At 43.2% G+C, this 16417-nt stretch overlaps 1 protein-coding gene across 2 annotated transcripts in view; it reads right to left on the reverse strand.

The window, feature by feature from the left end:
• PDGFRA (platelet derived growth factor receptor alpha) overlaps positions 1–8878 on the reverse strand; it is a 92535-nt gene extending 83657 nt beyond the window's left edge. Inside the window, exon 1 of one of the 2 annotated variants that reach the window (XM_033945368.1) lies at positions 8707–8878. The gene's annotated coding sequence lies outside the window, so the exon portion shown is untranslated. Of the gene's footprint in view, positions 1–7612; positions 7716–8706 lie in introns of those variants that run through there. The other variant, XM_033945376.1, reaches the window with a different exon arrangement.
• Between the last annotated feature and the right edge of the window lie 7539 nt (positions 8879–16417).

Here is a 16417-nt window from a genome sequence, read left to right on the forward strand (position 1 = left end):
TTATCATGTCCTATGTCTACAGATTGCTAGGACAACAAACAGGAGAAACTGCCTCCACACCTCCGTTGTTTCTTGCTGTCTAGAGACTCCACACTATAATTCTGCTGCATGAACAAAATATATTTTAGGAAATGTTTTGCACATTCTGGATTCTTTTCCTCCTCCCTCTAAACTCAGATCTTTCCTTATTTCTTTGCTCATGTGTCCTTTCTACCTTTCCTTGATATTGCTTCTCTCACCTCTGTAATCACTGATAATATTAAGAGCTTTGTGATGTGAATGGGGACTGTTTCCCTTGGCTAGCTGTGGCTATCCCATAGGAACAGGGGGAAAAAAAAATTGGTATTTTGACGTGGGTATGGAAACAAGGCTTTTTACTGCCCCATGGTGCGGTAAATGTCCCTGTCCCTGCAATGGATCTTCCGTGAGATGCCTCCCTTCCCTCCTGGCCAGCTGCCTCCCTTCCCTCCTGGCCAGCTGCCTCCCTTCACGATCATGGGTCCAGCAGCCTCCCATCCTCCCTATGAATTTTAGCAGCAAACATAAGCTTCAGTAGTGAGAACAGGGTAGGATTATATGCGAGTATGTTTTGGAGGATTAAGAGTATAAAAGGTCATGTCCAGTAAGTATGCGGGTGAGGGGGGGGGGGGGGTTACGAAAATAGGAATCAGATTAAATTTGGGACAGGTAAAAGATGCCAGGATAGATGGCACTTACCAGCCTCAGCAGGAAGAAGCAACTACAAGGTTCTTGATTTCCTGCAAATCCTGAAGACAGATGCTGCAGAAGTGATGGCAGCTGCAGTAGCATAGGGAAGGAGGGACCCTGGCTTTCTAATTCTCAAACTAGAAAGCTTGAGGTTTACTATAGGGTTCATTTGCTAATTTATCTTTAGTAAAAGAAATTGTTCACACTTATCCAGGAAAACATCTTATTACTTTCAAAAGAAAAAAATTCTGCTGTGCTTTTTGAATCAATAGAGACTAACACAAAAGTTGTGTAAATAATCTTTGAATTGAAATTAAACCCAGACAAAACAAAATTTTTTCTAGCCTCCCCCAAAGATAAAATTAAGGAAACCACAATTCAACTAAAAGGAAAGACCTTCCCCCTTGATCCGACCATAAAAATTCTGGGAGTCACGCTGGACAAAAACTTATCTCTAGAAAACCATACCGACCTCATAATTAGGAAAAGCTTCTCGGTACTCTGGAAACTTCGCACCATAAAAAAACACTTCTATGACAATGCATTCCGCCTACTTGTACAATCCTCCATCCTCAGCATCCTCGACTATTGCAATATCATCTACCTTAACGCCACTAAGAAAACTACCAGGAGACTAAAAACAGTCCAAAATACCGCGGTGCGCCTCATCTTTGGCCTAAAGAAATGGGAACATGTCACCCCTTTCTATCACCAACTACACTGGCTACCATTTGAATCTAGAATTCTTTTTAAATTTGCATGCTTCTGCTACAAATCGGTTAACGGCTCCTCCCCAAGTTACATAAACACACACTTTAACCTCTACTGCAGCAACAGGACATCACGGAGAACTCAATTGTTCGCCTTCCCTTCGCCTAAACACTGCCCTCTCAAAAGATTCCTGGATAGAACTTTTGCCTTCCAAGCAGCCAAGTCGAACCCATGGCTAGCTCAGATGATACTCGAGGCCCCCACTTACCTAGCATTCAGAAAACTACTAAAAACATACCTTTTCAGCAAACACGACCCTTAATAACCCATTCACCGCACATGACACTTACCCCACCGCTGCCCCCTTCCGCCTTCACCAGTCCCTCCCTCCCCCACTCTCTACCTCCCCTACCTAGCTCGGTCAAACCTGCAATTTCTGTAATATTGATGTAAACCTGCCCTCTTTGCAGACAGTTAAGAATCGCTGTAACTTCACGGCTGACAGCGGCAAATCACTGTAATTTATCGTAATTCAGCCTGCAATTTTCAGTCAAAAATTCTTCAAATTATGCTGTAAATCTTCTTCTAATTTTGTAAACCTACTTCCAATTTTGTAGTAAATCTACTATTCAATGTTGTAAATCTGCTTCTAATTTTGTAAACCTACCTCTAATTTTGTTGTAAATCTGCTACTCAATTCAAATTATGCTGTAAATCTTCTTCTAATTTTGTAAACCTACTTCCAACTTTGCTGTAAATCTGCTATTTAATGCTGTAAATCTGCTTCTAATTTTGTAAACCTACCTCTAATTTTGTTGTAAATCTGCTACTCAATGCAGATCATTTGCTAATTGATGTAAACCGCCTAGAACTCACTGGGTATGGCGGTATATAAGAATAAAGAATAATAATAATAATAATAATAATAAACCCTGAAGCAAGAGAAATGAATGAAAGAAAAAAGAACATATAAAGCAATGAGACCAGAAGAGCTAGGAGAAAGGATTTTAGGTAGAAAGTGAAATTGGAGGCCTCAGACTGCATGAAACTATCATATTTCTACAAAGGGATCTCTGAAGGATCAAAACCTGGCCACGTTTTCCTGCCATTAACTCATTTAACCACTTGAGGGCACTGCTGATTCACATTAACTAACACCTAATTTATTTGCACAAAGAAATAGGTCATAAGGTAAATTTTATAACGAATTTCCATTACCTTAGACTTTTTCAGTAACATCATTCTATTTGGAGTGGAAAAGACATGCAAATTTCAGAAGACAGAGAGGTAAAAGTGTAATTTCCTTCTTAAAAGAAAAGTGTATTGTGTTTTCCTGTGCCAATTCTCCATTGCCTGCATCTAGTTTTCTAGAGGCAAGACTGAATTATTGTACTAATAATGTTGCTGGATAAAAACAATGAACTGTAACGTGTTTATTATTTTTAACAACAAAATCACCAATTAATTGGCAAGAAACAGAGCCAACCCTCAAAACAAAAACAAAGGAAGAAGACTATTAATCAAAAGGTATTACGAGTTCCTGAGCAACATGTAATAATGCATTATCTGGAATGATTGAAAACACAAAACTATTTCAAAACAATAGCTCAGTGTGTGATACAAAGAGCTATACTAACACCATACACTGTTGTATTTTGCAGTTGTTTTTCCTGTAGGATTAATATACCAGGGGCTGTTGAAAAGTTCTCAGCCCAACCAACAAAGTCGAGAGCTGTACACTTAGTCCAGCGATTTTCCACTTTTTTCGTTCCGTATTTCTCAGACGGAACGAAAAAAGTGAAAAATCACTGGCCTTTTGTATAGCCCTCGATGGAGACTGCCCCAACTTTGTTGGCTGGGCTGAGAACTTTTCAGCAGCCCTTCATATTCTTCTAGTCCTTAAATACAGTGGATTTCACTCCGCAACTACAGCTTGATTTGTTCATTCCTAAATTAAGGGTACATACAGACTCATTAGAATACAGTTTATATGATAAAACTACTTTCTAAAATGTACCGGTAACATCAAACGAACGCTCAGAAATAAATGCTAACTTTTTTTTTCAGACTTTTAAGAAACGCCTCGCCTAGAAGTCCATTAAATGCACATAAAATGTGGGGGATTATTTGAAAAAAAGATGAAAGACAAAACATCATTGTACCTCTGGCTAGGTATTTAGCATGACCTCAACTTGCATATTATATGCAGCTCTGGTCCTCCCATTTCAAAAATAAAATGATATATGCAGAATTAGAAAAAGTTCAGATGACAAAAATGATAAAGGGGGTAGAATATAGGAAGAGAAGTTAAAGGAGTTACGGCTCTAAGGTTGGAATAAGATGAGAAATGAGATAAGCTTAAGGGCTCCTTTTACGAAGGTGCGTTAGGGCCTTAATGCGCAGAATAGCGTGCGCTAAAATGCCGCACGCTAGCAGCTACCGCCTCCTCTTGAGCAGCTAAAAATGCTAGCGCACCTTTGTAAAAGGAGCCATAAATCATGAATGGGATGGAAGATTACATAGAGAACAGATGTTAATCTATCAAACAACAGAGAAACAAGATGAAAACAAGTCCAAAATAGATTTTAAAAAACTGTTTACAGTGCTTGATTAAACTGTAGAATTGGCTGCCAAAGGACATGAACAAGGCATGAAACAAAGCAGGATTTAACCGTTTGGATAAATTCCTGGAGGAAAAGTCCATCACAAATGATATGCGAGCTTTGGAAAGTCATTGCTTATCCCTGGGAATGAGCTTTGAGAAATTTGATCTGCTGGTCTGGATCCACTAGGTCAGGGGTATCAAAGTCCCTCCTCGAGGGCCGCAATCCAGTCGGGTTTTCAGGATTTCCCCAATGAATATGCATGACATCTATTTGCACATACTACTTTCATTGTATGCTAATAGATCTCATGCATATTCATTGGGGAAAGCCTGAAAACCCGACTGGATTGCGACCCTCGAGGAGGGACTTTGACACCCCTGCACTAAGTATTTCTGACCTGCACTGGCCACTGGTGGATGTTGGGCTCCATGAACCTTGGTGCAACCTGCTTTTCTTAAGATCTTGAGTGAACCGGCTGTCATACTATGAATGGTCACTGAGGGGAGCTCTGCCAGTCAGAAAGAATCCTCTTGGGAAGAGGCTGCTGGGATCCAGCAGTCTCACTTCTCCCCATCTTCCCAAGACAGTTCCAGCCTCTGGCACCATCCTATCTCCCACATCACACAGACACCATCCTGAAACAGATCTGGTTTTCTTCTAGCCGCCCAGATAAATCTTAAGTTTGTGTTTCTTTACAGATGTCTGAAGCAGTTTCAACACTTCTACTGAGCAGAATTTGTTTCCAGGATAACCTCTCTGTAATTGTTCTTTAAACCCCCCCCCAAAAAAAAATAAAATACAAAAATAAAAAATACATTTTGCTTGTGAAAACCATAACATGTTTTGAAGTGAAATAGTTTGGTTTATAACTGATCATTAAAAGTGCCCTCCTATGCCAGGGACTACTTGATTTCTTTCAGAGCCTAAAGATAAGGAAAATTAACACTGTTAAAAACTTGGGAAATAAATTTAGAGATAAACCAATAAAGTGATTGGCTGTGGCTGACGCTTTTATGATTTAATGAATGTATAACAGATACAAACTCTAGAGGTAGTTTCTGACAAAAGGCCCTTAGCAGCCCCGAAAACTTGCATCCTAGATATTTAATAATACTCTTTAGCTGTTTTCCTATTATTATTTTTTTTTTTTGGGGGGGGGGGTCATAGAGTGGTCTTTTGATTTTCTTTTTGTCTTAAAATAGCAGAGGAGCTTTTTTTTTATTATTATTTATTTATTTATTTTTACCAAAGATTATGATCAGGCTTGAAAAGTAATTTGAAGACACAACCTGAAACAACTCTGAGTAGAAAATTACAGTGTCAGAATAGAAATGGTTTCAGAAGAGCAAAACTTTTTGACCAGCAAGAACTGTTCCCTTCTGCGAGCTCTGAAAATGTTCTTTCAACTTCACCTCTACCAACCTTGCACAATAAGGTCAGATTAGAAAGTAGCCGATTTCAGATGTAGTGAAAGAGTGACCTTAAGACTTGAAATAAATAAATTAGCTGACAACATGGGGAAATGCCACTTATTTCAAGAAAGAGGTGTAAAAGTTAAGCTGAGATAATTCTATTCCAATGGTCGGACCTGTTTTTTTATGCCGTGACTTTTTAAATTCACAGCCAATGAACCCAGTTACACCCTATCACCCTGTTTTATGTTCCCTGCCAGACCAATCCCTTTTGATCCGAAACCTTGCCACTTTTTCCTGAAACAATGGGCAGTTAAGCTTCTTTCGGAAGAATCCACTTGTTAAATAATCCCAACTTTACATTTCACATCCCGTACAGCAATTTTATTTCACCTAGCACCACCACCACAAATCCCCCCCCCTTCATTATTTACACCTTTTTCAAATAGGAATCTTAAAGCTACTAGCCTTATGAAATCTATTAGAGCTGAATCCCAGATTACACAACAAGCTTTTGGTCCTCAGTCCCGAAGGTGGCACAGGACAGAAGGGCAATATCTGCTCTTATAAGGCACAATGATCGGGTGCCAGGGTGAATCAGGGATCACAGATGCTGCCTATGGAGCTCAATTTAGGGTTACCATATGGCTGCAGAAAAAGGAGGATGAATCAAGACATCCGTGTTTTACTTCCATTTCGTGCAATGGAAGTAAAACCCGGATGTCGTAATCCGTCCTCCTTTTTCTGGAGCCATTTGGTAACCCAAGCTCAACTGCCCTAGGGCACCATTACTGGTGTTCAGTAAAAGGAAAATAAATAAATAAAATCCCCAGCAGCAAATCACTTCCCGCCCTTTCATTTTCATATCAACAGGAGTCACCCTATTCAGATTTCATTTGCTGACCCATTATGCTCAACACTACACCCCTAATATCCAGGTACAAACTTACATTATGAGCCCTTCAGGGACAGAAAAATACCCAATGCATGCCGTTTCAATAGCCTTCTAACTTACAGGCGAATAAATAAAATTAAAGTTTTAAAAATGCCCCTCCTCCATTAGTCTAAATGATGGGCTTAATGAGGTCTGGTGCCAGTCTAGGCTGTTGGTCGCTAGACCTCCTAATTTCCCCAATCCTGGGCACTGCATTCCTAAACACAGCCTTTCCCGATTCTAGTGGGTTGGTTGTTTTTTTTTTACTTTTTTCCTTTCCTTGGTACTAAATAGGTTAGTTTCTGGAAAATGGGATTTTACATGTGAAAATGGCTTTCAAATATTTGCAGGATGTTGGTGGGGGAGGGGGAGAACCTCATATTCCTGACAGAGTTTTCATGAAACTTGCAAAGGACTTAAAAAAAAAATAAATAAATAAAAGTAACTAGCTGAATATGTTCTAAAAGCACTTTTTATTTTGTTCCCTGGTCTGCAAGGAACCTCAGCCTTGCTGATACATCTGTATATATGTTTTCTTTGGTCCAAAAAGCTGTCCAGTAAAGTCTTCTGAGTTCCAGAAATCCAAGCCAAAAAATGTTGAGCAATGCTATAGGGAGCCAAGAAGTCATTTCCCGGCTCTCCCAAGACTCCTGCAGGGGAGTCCAGCCTGGTAGGAGGAAGCGACATCTGCAACTAATTCACCTGAGAGCTGGAGAAAGGGCACCGAAGAGGGACCCGGACGGGGCAAAACCTCCCCTGCCAGTCCCTGCCCCATCGCCACCCCTCAGGGCCACCAAGCATGGAGCCAGGGGACAGGAAGTCCACCGTTTGATTACCCTTAAGGAGTCTGTCACATTCGTTTGCTCAGGAGCCCAATTAATGGCCCTGGGCTGACGGATTCTTTCATGCAACAGAGATTCCTTGTCTGAACGCCCTTTCTCTTCACTGACTCTCACTAATTGTGAAAATCCACTTACTGGGAAATAGACAAACAAGGAGGGGGGTGTAGACGGGGACAGGGGGGGGGGGCAGAAGAGATTCTCTTCCTTGCCAAGCCAGGCAAGAAAAAAAAAAAAAGCCCCATAGCAGTGTCAAAAAAAATCAACAAAATAAACTAGAAATCAAAGAGTAGATCTTTCACCCAGCAAAGCGCAGCTCTTTGGTCTAAGTCTAAGACTAAGTGGAAAGCCAAACCGCGAACTGGAAAAGTTTATAATGAAATAAAGCAAATGTGGTCTTACCTTGGCCCAAGCTTTCTTTTTCAATCTATTCCCCAAACTATACAGAGATTATCCGATTATTATTGGCAAAAACCTTCCACTTCCCTTCTTGTTACGAGATTCATCAACAGATCATACATGTAAAACCAAAAACTTCATTCCAAATCGGAAGGGGGGGGGGGAAATACCCCTCCCAGTCCTAGGAGCCCCAATTCCAACCCGACATTCCAGATATCCCAGTTCCAGGAATGTGATGGCTCGTCTTTACCAAATGTGTTTCTCATTAATGCCAAATGGCTTCTGCCCCAGAGGAGAAAGTGCCTGCAGCTTTCAAACAAGAGGCATCCCGGGGGGGGGGGGGGGAGGGGGGAGAAGCAAGTCCCTTGTCCGAGAGCCACAACCCGAAGCCCTCAGCGCAGGAACGGTCCCGAACCGCGCAGAACCAGAGCCACTTCCATTGTACGTATCCACACGGGCACAGCGGTGAGCTGAGGTGCTGGGAAGGACGAGGAACCAGATGTAGGCTCGGGCTTTTCCCCATCAGCTTAACAAAGCCTCCGCTGAGTATCCTTGGAGCTCGTCGCCGTCGATCCCTCTGGTGCTGATACTGCGCCTCTGCCATCCAGACGGGGGATGGGACCAGCACATCCTCTCCTCCGTCCGCATCTGGAAACACAGCCCTATCTTGCCTATTCGCTTCCTAAAAAGCGTTACATGGAGCAATCGCTTTTCCAGTCTATATAAACTGGGTCTAACAACCCTCTTCCCCGGTCCCTTAGCGAGTGGCCACGGGATGAGTTATTTTAACTATCCCTACCTCATAGATGTTAGGCTCTTAGAGAATCTTGTCTTTAACCCCCCCTCCCCCCCCAAAAAAAAATCCCCAACAACACCTTAATTGCTAGAAATCGGTGCATTGCTTAAATATATATACGTAGGTTACAAACAAGCACAGTTCAAGTTAGACTGAGCTTAGTATCGCCAACTGCAGAATTATTTCACATTTTGGTAATGTTCACTTACTCTCTACTAAATTAGCCCTTCAGAAGGCACTAAACCATAATGTAATTGGTTATTAAATTTTCCCCCTGCAAAATTCGACTTTAATCCCTTACCTTCTTAATCCGTAACGTCAAAAGCTACACAGATATGTCTAGATCTTAAGACTTTTTTCTTCCTTTCTCTAAACTTAAAAACAAAACTACAATGCGCTCAATAACCGCGTCTTGTAATTGACTCAGTGGTATAGTCCATCCTTCCAAAACGAATCATCTGCTTTCAGGAATAGCTGTCAGGAAATGAAGCCCCTCTGCTGTAAGACGGTCTCCCCCCTCCCCGGCCTGGGCAGCCCTGGGCGCCCCCTCCCTCCAGCCTGTAACCTCTCTGAGCTCTTACGCAGCAAGGCTCAGCCTCCTCCCCCCCCCCCCCCCCCAGCCAGTCTCCTCCAGTAACTGGGCGGGGGAGGAGGGCTGAAATTTGCCATATGGGAATCTAGATGGCTTAGATTTGCTGTGCAGGAGGGGGAAAGCAATTCTATACAGACCCCCAAACTGTACAGATTTTTTTTTTAACCTCATCGCAAGGCCCTCCCCCAAGCTGTAGAGCAGCGGCTGCTGTAAGGTTTTGTTTTTGCTCTCCCTGCAAGTTTGTGGCTAAAGCCCGGATGAAAATACATTTGCCACGCAGATCCCGTGCATGTGGCGCGATGCTATAAACGTCTATGAGAGACATAAAACGATATGGAGCTCGATGCCACCTCAAAGACTTCAGTAGAAAATTTATGTTGTCCTTTTGAAAGATTCAATTGCTGTAAATTCACTTACGAAAAAAAAAAAAATTCAAGCAGAGAGATTTAAAGGATCTCAAATTAGAAAGACTTCGGAGTGTTAGCGGTCACTCTGAGGTCTGCAAACCGTTGCAGAAAGCATCTTGAGTGTGCACTCAAACCAAAGTGCGACAGATTGAGCAAAAGTCAGCTCTAGTGTCCATGCAATGTAACAAGAAAAAGAAATATTTGTCAACGAAAATGCACCAACATTTCCAAATGGGATGCAAGCTATTTTTATACTGCGCAAAACTTAAACGACCATTTGACAAAGCGCCCCCAGGTTTTTCCTACAAAATTTAGAAAGCGAGAAAAAAAAAATATGCGAAAGACTATTTACACTTTATGCGACAGAGGGCGCTGCTGCTCCAGGAAAGATGATAGCCACTTCCTTAAGCCTCCAACTAAGCACTGCATAAATATATTTTTTTTTTACATAGCATTTATATTTTCAGTTTGTGTGCGTGCATGTTTTGTTGTTATTAGTATTTTAGGATTTAATCTTATCCGTGAGGTATGAAACCTTTCCAAATATTCAACCTCTCTTTATGGATGAAAAGACTGTATATAGCAGAGAGTCCAGATGAGTCCAAGGACAGGGGAAGAGAGTTTTGGGGATCAGTGAGGGGGTTCTGCAAATACACCTATCGGGAAACTCTTTTAGATTGGGGCTCCCTTAGATGGGTTTTAGATAGAGCCCCTGGATCCTGGTGTTCTCGGAGCCCCCAGGCTCTGCATGTTTTCCAGCCTGGGTGACTTTGCAGTCCCAGCTATTGCTTCCACATGTTCCTCCAGGAAATCTTTAGAGGCCGCTATATATGAACAGACCCTTGTTCAGAATGCTAACAGGATACCGTAATGCCTGGAAAGAACGAACAGAAATCTAGTCGATTAAGCAGCGTGCAGCAGCCTACAAATGCATACAAAAAATGATTAAAGGCATGGAAAACCTTTCATACACTGAAAGATTGGAGAGACTGGGGCTCTTCTCCCTGGAAAAGTGGAGGCTTAGAGGGGACATGATAGAAACCTACAAGATCATGAAGGGCATAGAGAGAGTAGAGAGGGACAGATTCTTCAAACTTTCAAAAAATAAAACAAGAGGGCATTCGGAAAAGCTGAAAGGGGACAGATTCAAAACGAATGCTAGGAAGTTTTTCTTTACCCAGCGTGTTGTGGACATCTGGAATGCGCTTCCAGAGGGCGTAATAGGGCAGAGTACGGTGCAGGGGTTCAAGAAAGGATTGGACAATTTCCTACTGGAAAAAGGGATAGAGGGGTATAGATAGAAGGCTACTGCACAGGTCCTAGACCTGTTGGGCCACCGGGTGGGCGGACTGCTGGGCACGATGGACCTCTGGTCTGACCCAGTGGAGGCATTTCTTATGTTCTTATGTCCTTCTTAGTCTAGTCTTCGGGGCTTATGGAAAGATAGTGCATGGGTGGGAAGAGGGGTAGTCTTTAAAAATGAGGAAATTGGCAGCGCTCAAAAGGTTTAAGAACATTTGTACAAAAGAGGTAATTTAAAAAGGTGAAATTTGAAAATTTGCTGAAGACAACACTATGGTTTGTGCTACTTTTTAATAATAAAGTTTTTTTTATTATTATTAAGTTTTGAGAAGAGTGCATTTTAAAGTAAGGTCTGTTTATTACCGTAATGTATAAGATTATGGATGTACTATGTAGACGCTTAGTTGTAAGCGGGACAGAAGGTTTTGTTTTTGGTTTTTTTTTGTTGTTGTTTTTTTTATAATTCTTTATTGATTTTTAAATAAGAACAGTGTTATATAAATAAAAGAACAGTATATTATTGCATTCAGTCATAATACTAATATCTATATAGATAACAGAACTATCCTTCAATAATTACATTATTTTGCATATAGTAATAACATATGACAGAAGGTTTTAAATAAATAAGTTAATACCGAAGTTCCAGTCAGATCCCCTTCTGTCTGGTGTAAATTGTAAAATAGCTCCATTTTTGCTCTTAGCCCTTTGAGTAAGTATAATAATTATCTTAGCAGATATGTGGAGGTTAGAAGAGACTGCAATGTGTTAAAGGAGCCTGTGGGTAAGTCAGGCCCAGACTTGGGGGGGGGAGAGGGGGGAGGGGGAACCATGCTTCAGATCCAGATGTGAAGGCAGAGCTCTGTACACACATTCCCAAGAATACTTCCAATACCTTAGAGCCGCCCTTCTGCTTGCAATTACTAGGTTAATTTGAATAATTTCTTTGTTTTCACCATTAGCAAACATTTGCTAAGGGTTTCCATGTGTGAAGTTTGCATAGTCTCTCACCAAAAGCCCATTTGGTTTGGAGATAGAACAGAACTGAGGCTGCCGGGGCAGGGGACAAAAGGAGACATTTGCAGGCCATGTCACCGAGATAAAGATGGGGCCAGCTTCAATTAGACAGTAAGATGTTCAAGTGCCTTAACATCTCCAAAGCATCACCTGTGTCGGGGCACGTAGGCTGTGAAACCAAAAGAGCCGACTCTTCTGAAGAACCCCAAATCTCCGAGGAACTGGAAAGCGAAGTTACTTACCTGTAGCCTGGGTTCTCCTTGCACAAAGCGCCCTACAATGCGTGCAAACACAGGCGTGCAGCCCTAGCAATGAAGCCAGACAAAATTGCTAGTCAGTTGCCGGCCCTCCACTTTCATCTAATTACAATCTACATTTCTCTCATTTCCTGCTAAGCTGCATCCTTCAGACTGTACTATATGAAACAGGCCGGGGGGGGGGGGAGGGAGGGAGGAGAAAAAAAAATCCTTATTTTACTGTTACGGCTGGGGCGCGAAGACAGTGGCCAGACTCAACCCTGTCACGTGTGGTCTTTCGCTTGGGAACCGGGGTGAAAAGTCTCTTCCATTTTACAAGCATGTTTATTTTGATTCTTATCTGGGGATCAGGTTGATGGAGAGAGCGAGGGAGACGCGCACCATATGTGCCCCCTTCACTGCAGCGCCTGCCTCGGGTGTTTCTGCCAGCTGCCTGCTTCTAGCTGAGCTCCCCAGGGCCATGTGCTCCAAGAGACCCCTCCCCACCACCAAAAGGTCCCTGGCAACTTGATTGACTCCGGAACGGCAGGGGGGGGTGGGGGTGGGCTGAAACCAAAGGACTTTTGGGTTGACTGATGGCTTGTTGCACTGCACAACGTCCCCATTAGGTGTCCGGGGAAGGGGTAAAACACGGACCTCGCGGATCCTAACTGCACGTCCTTAAAAATCTGAGATCGGTGCCACTTATACTCTCAGCATAAGTTATGGCTCTGACGGACCTCTATGACAATTTAGCTCTGACAGATCCTAATGCTTTCCCCCTCCTTATGCGGAGATTAAGGGCTCTTTTTACAAAGCCACGCTAGCGGTTTAACGCACGTAACAGCGCGCTAAACCACCAGCCGTGCTAGCCGCTACCGCCTCCTCTTAGGGGTCCTTTTACAAAGCCACAGTAGCGGTTTAACGCACGTAACAGCGCGCTAAACCACCAGCCGTGCTAGCCGCTACCGCCTCCTCTTGAGCAGGCGGTATTTTTTTTGTCCAGCGCGGGGGTTAGCACGTGATGAAAAGTTGCGCACATTAAACCCGCTAGCGCGGCTTAACACGTGCTAAACCGCCGGCCGCGCTAGCCGCTACCGCCTCCTCTGAGGGGTCCTTTTACAAAGGCGTGGCAGCGGTTTAACGCGTGGAATACCGCGCTTTAAACTGCCCGCCGCGCTACTACCTAACGCCTCCATTAACGAGGCATTAGGATTTTAGGCTGCCGCGGAGGTTAGCGCGTGATGAAATGTCTGACGCGCTAACCCCCCATAGCGCGCCGTGATTAAAGGGGCTCTTAAGCAGGCGGTAGTTTTTCAGCCAGCGCGGGGGTTGGCATGTGATGAAAAGTTGCGCACGTTAAACCCGCTAGCGCAGCTTAACACGTGCTAAACCGCCAGCCGCGCTAGCCGCTACCGCCTCCTCTTAGGGGTCCTTTTACAAAGGCGCGGCAGCGGTTTAACGCGCGGAATACCGCGCTTTAAACTGCCTGCCGCGCTACTACCTAACGCCTCCATTAACGAGGCGTTAGGATTTTAGGCTGCCGCGGAGGTTAGCGCGTGATGAAATGTCTGACGCGCTAACCCCCCATAGCGCGCCGTGATTAAAGGGGCTCTTAAGCAGGCGGTAGTTTTTCAGCCAGCGCGGGGGTTAGCGCGTGATGAAAAGTTGTGCACGTTAAACCCGCTAGCGCAGCTTAACACGCGTAATAGCATGCGCTAAACCACCAGCCGCGCCAGCGGCTACCGCCTCCTCTTGAGCAGGCGGTAGTTTTTCAGCCAGCGCGGGGGGGTTGGCGCGTGATTGAAAGTCACACGCGTTAAACCCGCTAGTGCCGCTTTGCAAAAGGAGCCCTAAAAGTGGCACGGACTTCAGGTTTTTAAGAACGCGCAGTTAAGATCCGCGTTTTACCCCTTCACCTCTTCATTTCACTGGGCTAATTACCTTTAGAGAGGGAGATGCAGCAGCCTTCTGAAAACACTGGTCTTGTGTGCAGAAACCAACTCAGCCCCATTGTTCGAGCACAGCCTTTATTTACAAGGAGAGGTGTCATTAAGGCTGAAGTATTTAGGCAAATGCTTGATTGCACAAGCTAGCCAGATAAATTACAGCATTGCAAATCAGCGTCTGTCCCATGTGGCTTCTGTGGCTGTCCCTTCTTGTTGTTGGTTTTCAATTTAAATCCCATTTAGTTCACTGCAGTGCGTCCCATGGAGCTAAACTTGATTGGTATCATGCAGCTCCACTCTGATACACTGAACTTTTCATCTGGGGTTATTTTTTAACCGTTATACAAGATGTAGACCTAGCCCCATGGTTACATTTCTAAGCTAAAAGTTGTGGTTTGTTTTTTTAACTTGTAGTAAGGGAAGATTTTGAAGCGCTGGCGAGAAGTGGCGGAATGTGTGCTTCAGACTCCGAACACCCCCCCCCCCCCACCCCCTCAAGAAAAATGAAACACTGGAAACGTACAATAACAATTTAGATGATAGTGTAATAAAAAAAATGAGGTCTCCAGATGACACTCTTCAGCTGTGTAGTTGAGTGGAACCCATCAGGCTTGCCGGGGGTGGGGGTGGGGGGGGGGGGGGGGGAGGGAACTGGTTGTATAGACCAAAACTTTACTAGACATAGCAAGACAGAAAAGACTGTCGGTTTTTATTTTCTTCACAAATTTAAGAGGTTTGTGAAATTTAAAAAAAAATCTAATAAAGCATTAACACATTTGACTGTGTGGTCTCGAACATCAACCACATTGAGTTTGAATATAAAGCAGCAAGATTAAAAGCTAAGAACATGGGAGTGGGGACCCCCTGTTTGCTTAATCTTTAAATAATTGAAACAAATCGTTTTTCTTCTGTGCAGTCTAGTGAAAAAGACACTTTGGATTTACAGCATTTTACAGTTAGCCCTGGGATTAAAGCTGAAGAACTGGAATGGGGAGCACTCTTCCCCAGGCCAGAATCACTGTTCATTTTTTTTTTTTGGGGGGGGAGGGAGGATAGGAGGGTGGTTCTTCATGACAAGAGGGAGTAGGCATCCCTCCTGCCCATGCCATTTGTGGGTTGCTGCATTTGTTGGGGGGCACGTTTGTCAGGGGGCGTGTGTATGTTGGGGGTCATTGAGGGAGGGCCGGCGGAGGGGTTTTTAAAAAATTTTTTATGGGACAGATATTTTGTGTGTGTAATACACGTAAAATATCTGTGCCATAAAAATGAAAAAGAACTCCAGCAGATCTGTTGGTAACACAGTTACTGACAGGTCTACAGCAGTCAGGTTTTAGGATGGTAAAACCCGATGTAAAATAGCCAAGCAAATGTAAGTGAATCAATCACTTGGCTATTTTGCATGGGGTTTTACTAATTTGTATGGCCGGATCGAGGCAGTGGCATACCTAGCATATGTGACACTCGGGGCCCATAATTTTTTGACACCCCCCCATCTATATCAAAAATATGATTTTTAGTAACAATCTACATATCACACAAGAGTGTACCTAGGAAAAGGCAGCATCTTAAACTGCAGTGAGCACTAGAACACCAACATATACATTGTAAAACTAAACAAGCCAGATCCCGCACAGTCAATTGATCCTGCAGTCAATGCCAACTGACAACTATGTCCTTTTCATACACACAGAACAGAGATAAACTCTCGCCCAATATGGAATAATCACATACTAAAAATAGAAATATAGACAAAAGTTAAACTGAACCACCAAGAAACCAGACTCTGCATACAATGCAACACCACAACACCACAAAAAACAGTAACACGTGTCCTCTAGTACTGTGAAAAATATAAAGACAGTAGATGTAAATTTGAAAAAACTGATACATAACAATCACCACTTTACAAATTAACAAATAAAAATAAAACAAATAATGAGAAATAAGAAAATACCATTTTATTGGACTAATCCATTTTTCAATTAGCTTTCAGAGGCCAAATCTTTCTTCAGAACAGTACAGTATACTGCTGTTATGGTATCCTGGCCTGAGGAAAGGAGTTTAGTCCAAAAATACTACTTGATGCTAAGTAAAGCAACAAAAAATATCTTTCTACCTTTTGTCGTTTCTGCTTTAATCATCTTCTCTTTGCTCTCTTCTTTCTATACAGTGTTTGTCCTCTCTCCCTTCCATGCAACATCTGCCCTTTCTTTGCCCCTTCCACCCAGCTTCTGCCCTCTCTCTCTTCCATATGGCATCTTCCCTCTTTCTATGTCCCTTCAATAGACTGTATATCTGGTCCCTTCTCTCCTTTGCACATGATTCATTTCAGTTTCACCCCCTCTCCATTTTTCTGTCTTCATCCCCTCCCCTATGCTTTGACATCTCTCTCTTTCTCTTCTCCTTTCCTTTCTTCCTTCCCACTCCACACCATGGTGTGGTATCTCTATCTCCTTCCCTTCCCTCATGCCATGGCATCTCTTCCTCCCCCTCCAGGTCTGGTATCTCC

The sequence above is a fragment of the Geotrypetes seraphini genome, chromosome 1, assembly GCF_902459505.1.
Source record: "Geotrypetes seraphini chromosome 1, aGeoSer1.1, whole genome shotgun sequence".
Lineage (NCBI taxonomy): Eukaryota > Metazoa > Chordata > Amphibia > Gymnophiona > Dermophiidae > Geotrypetes > Geotrypetes seraphini.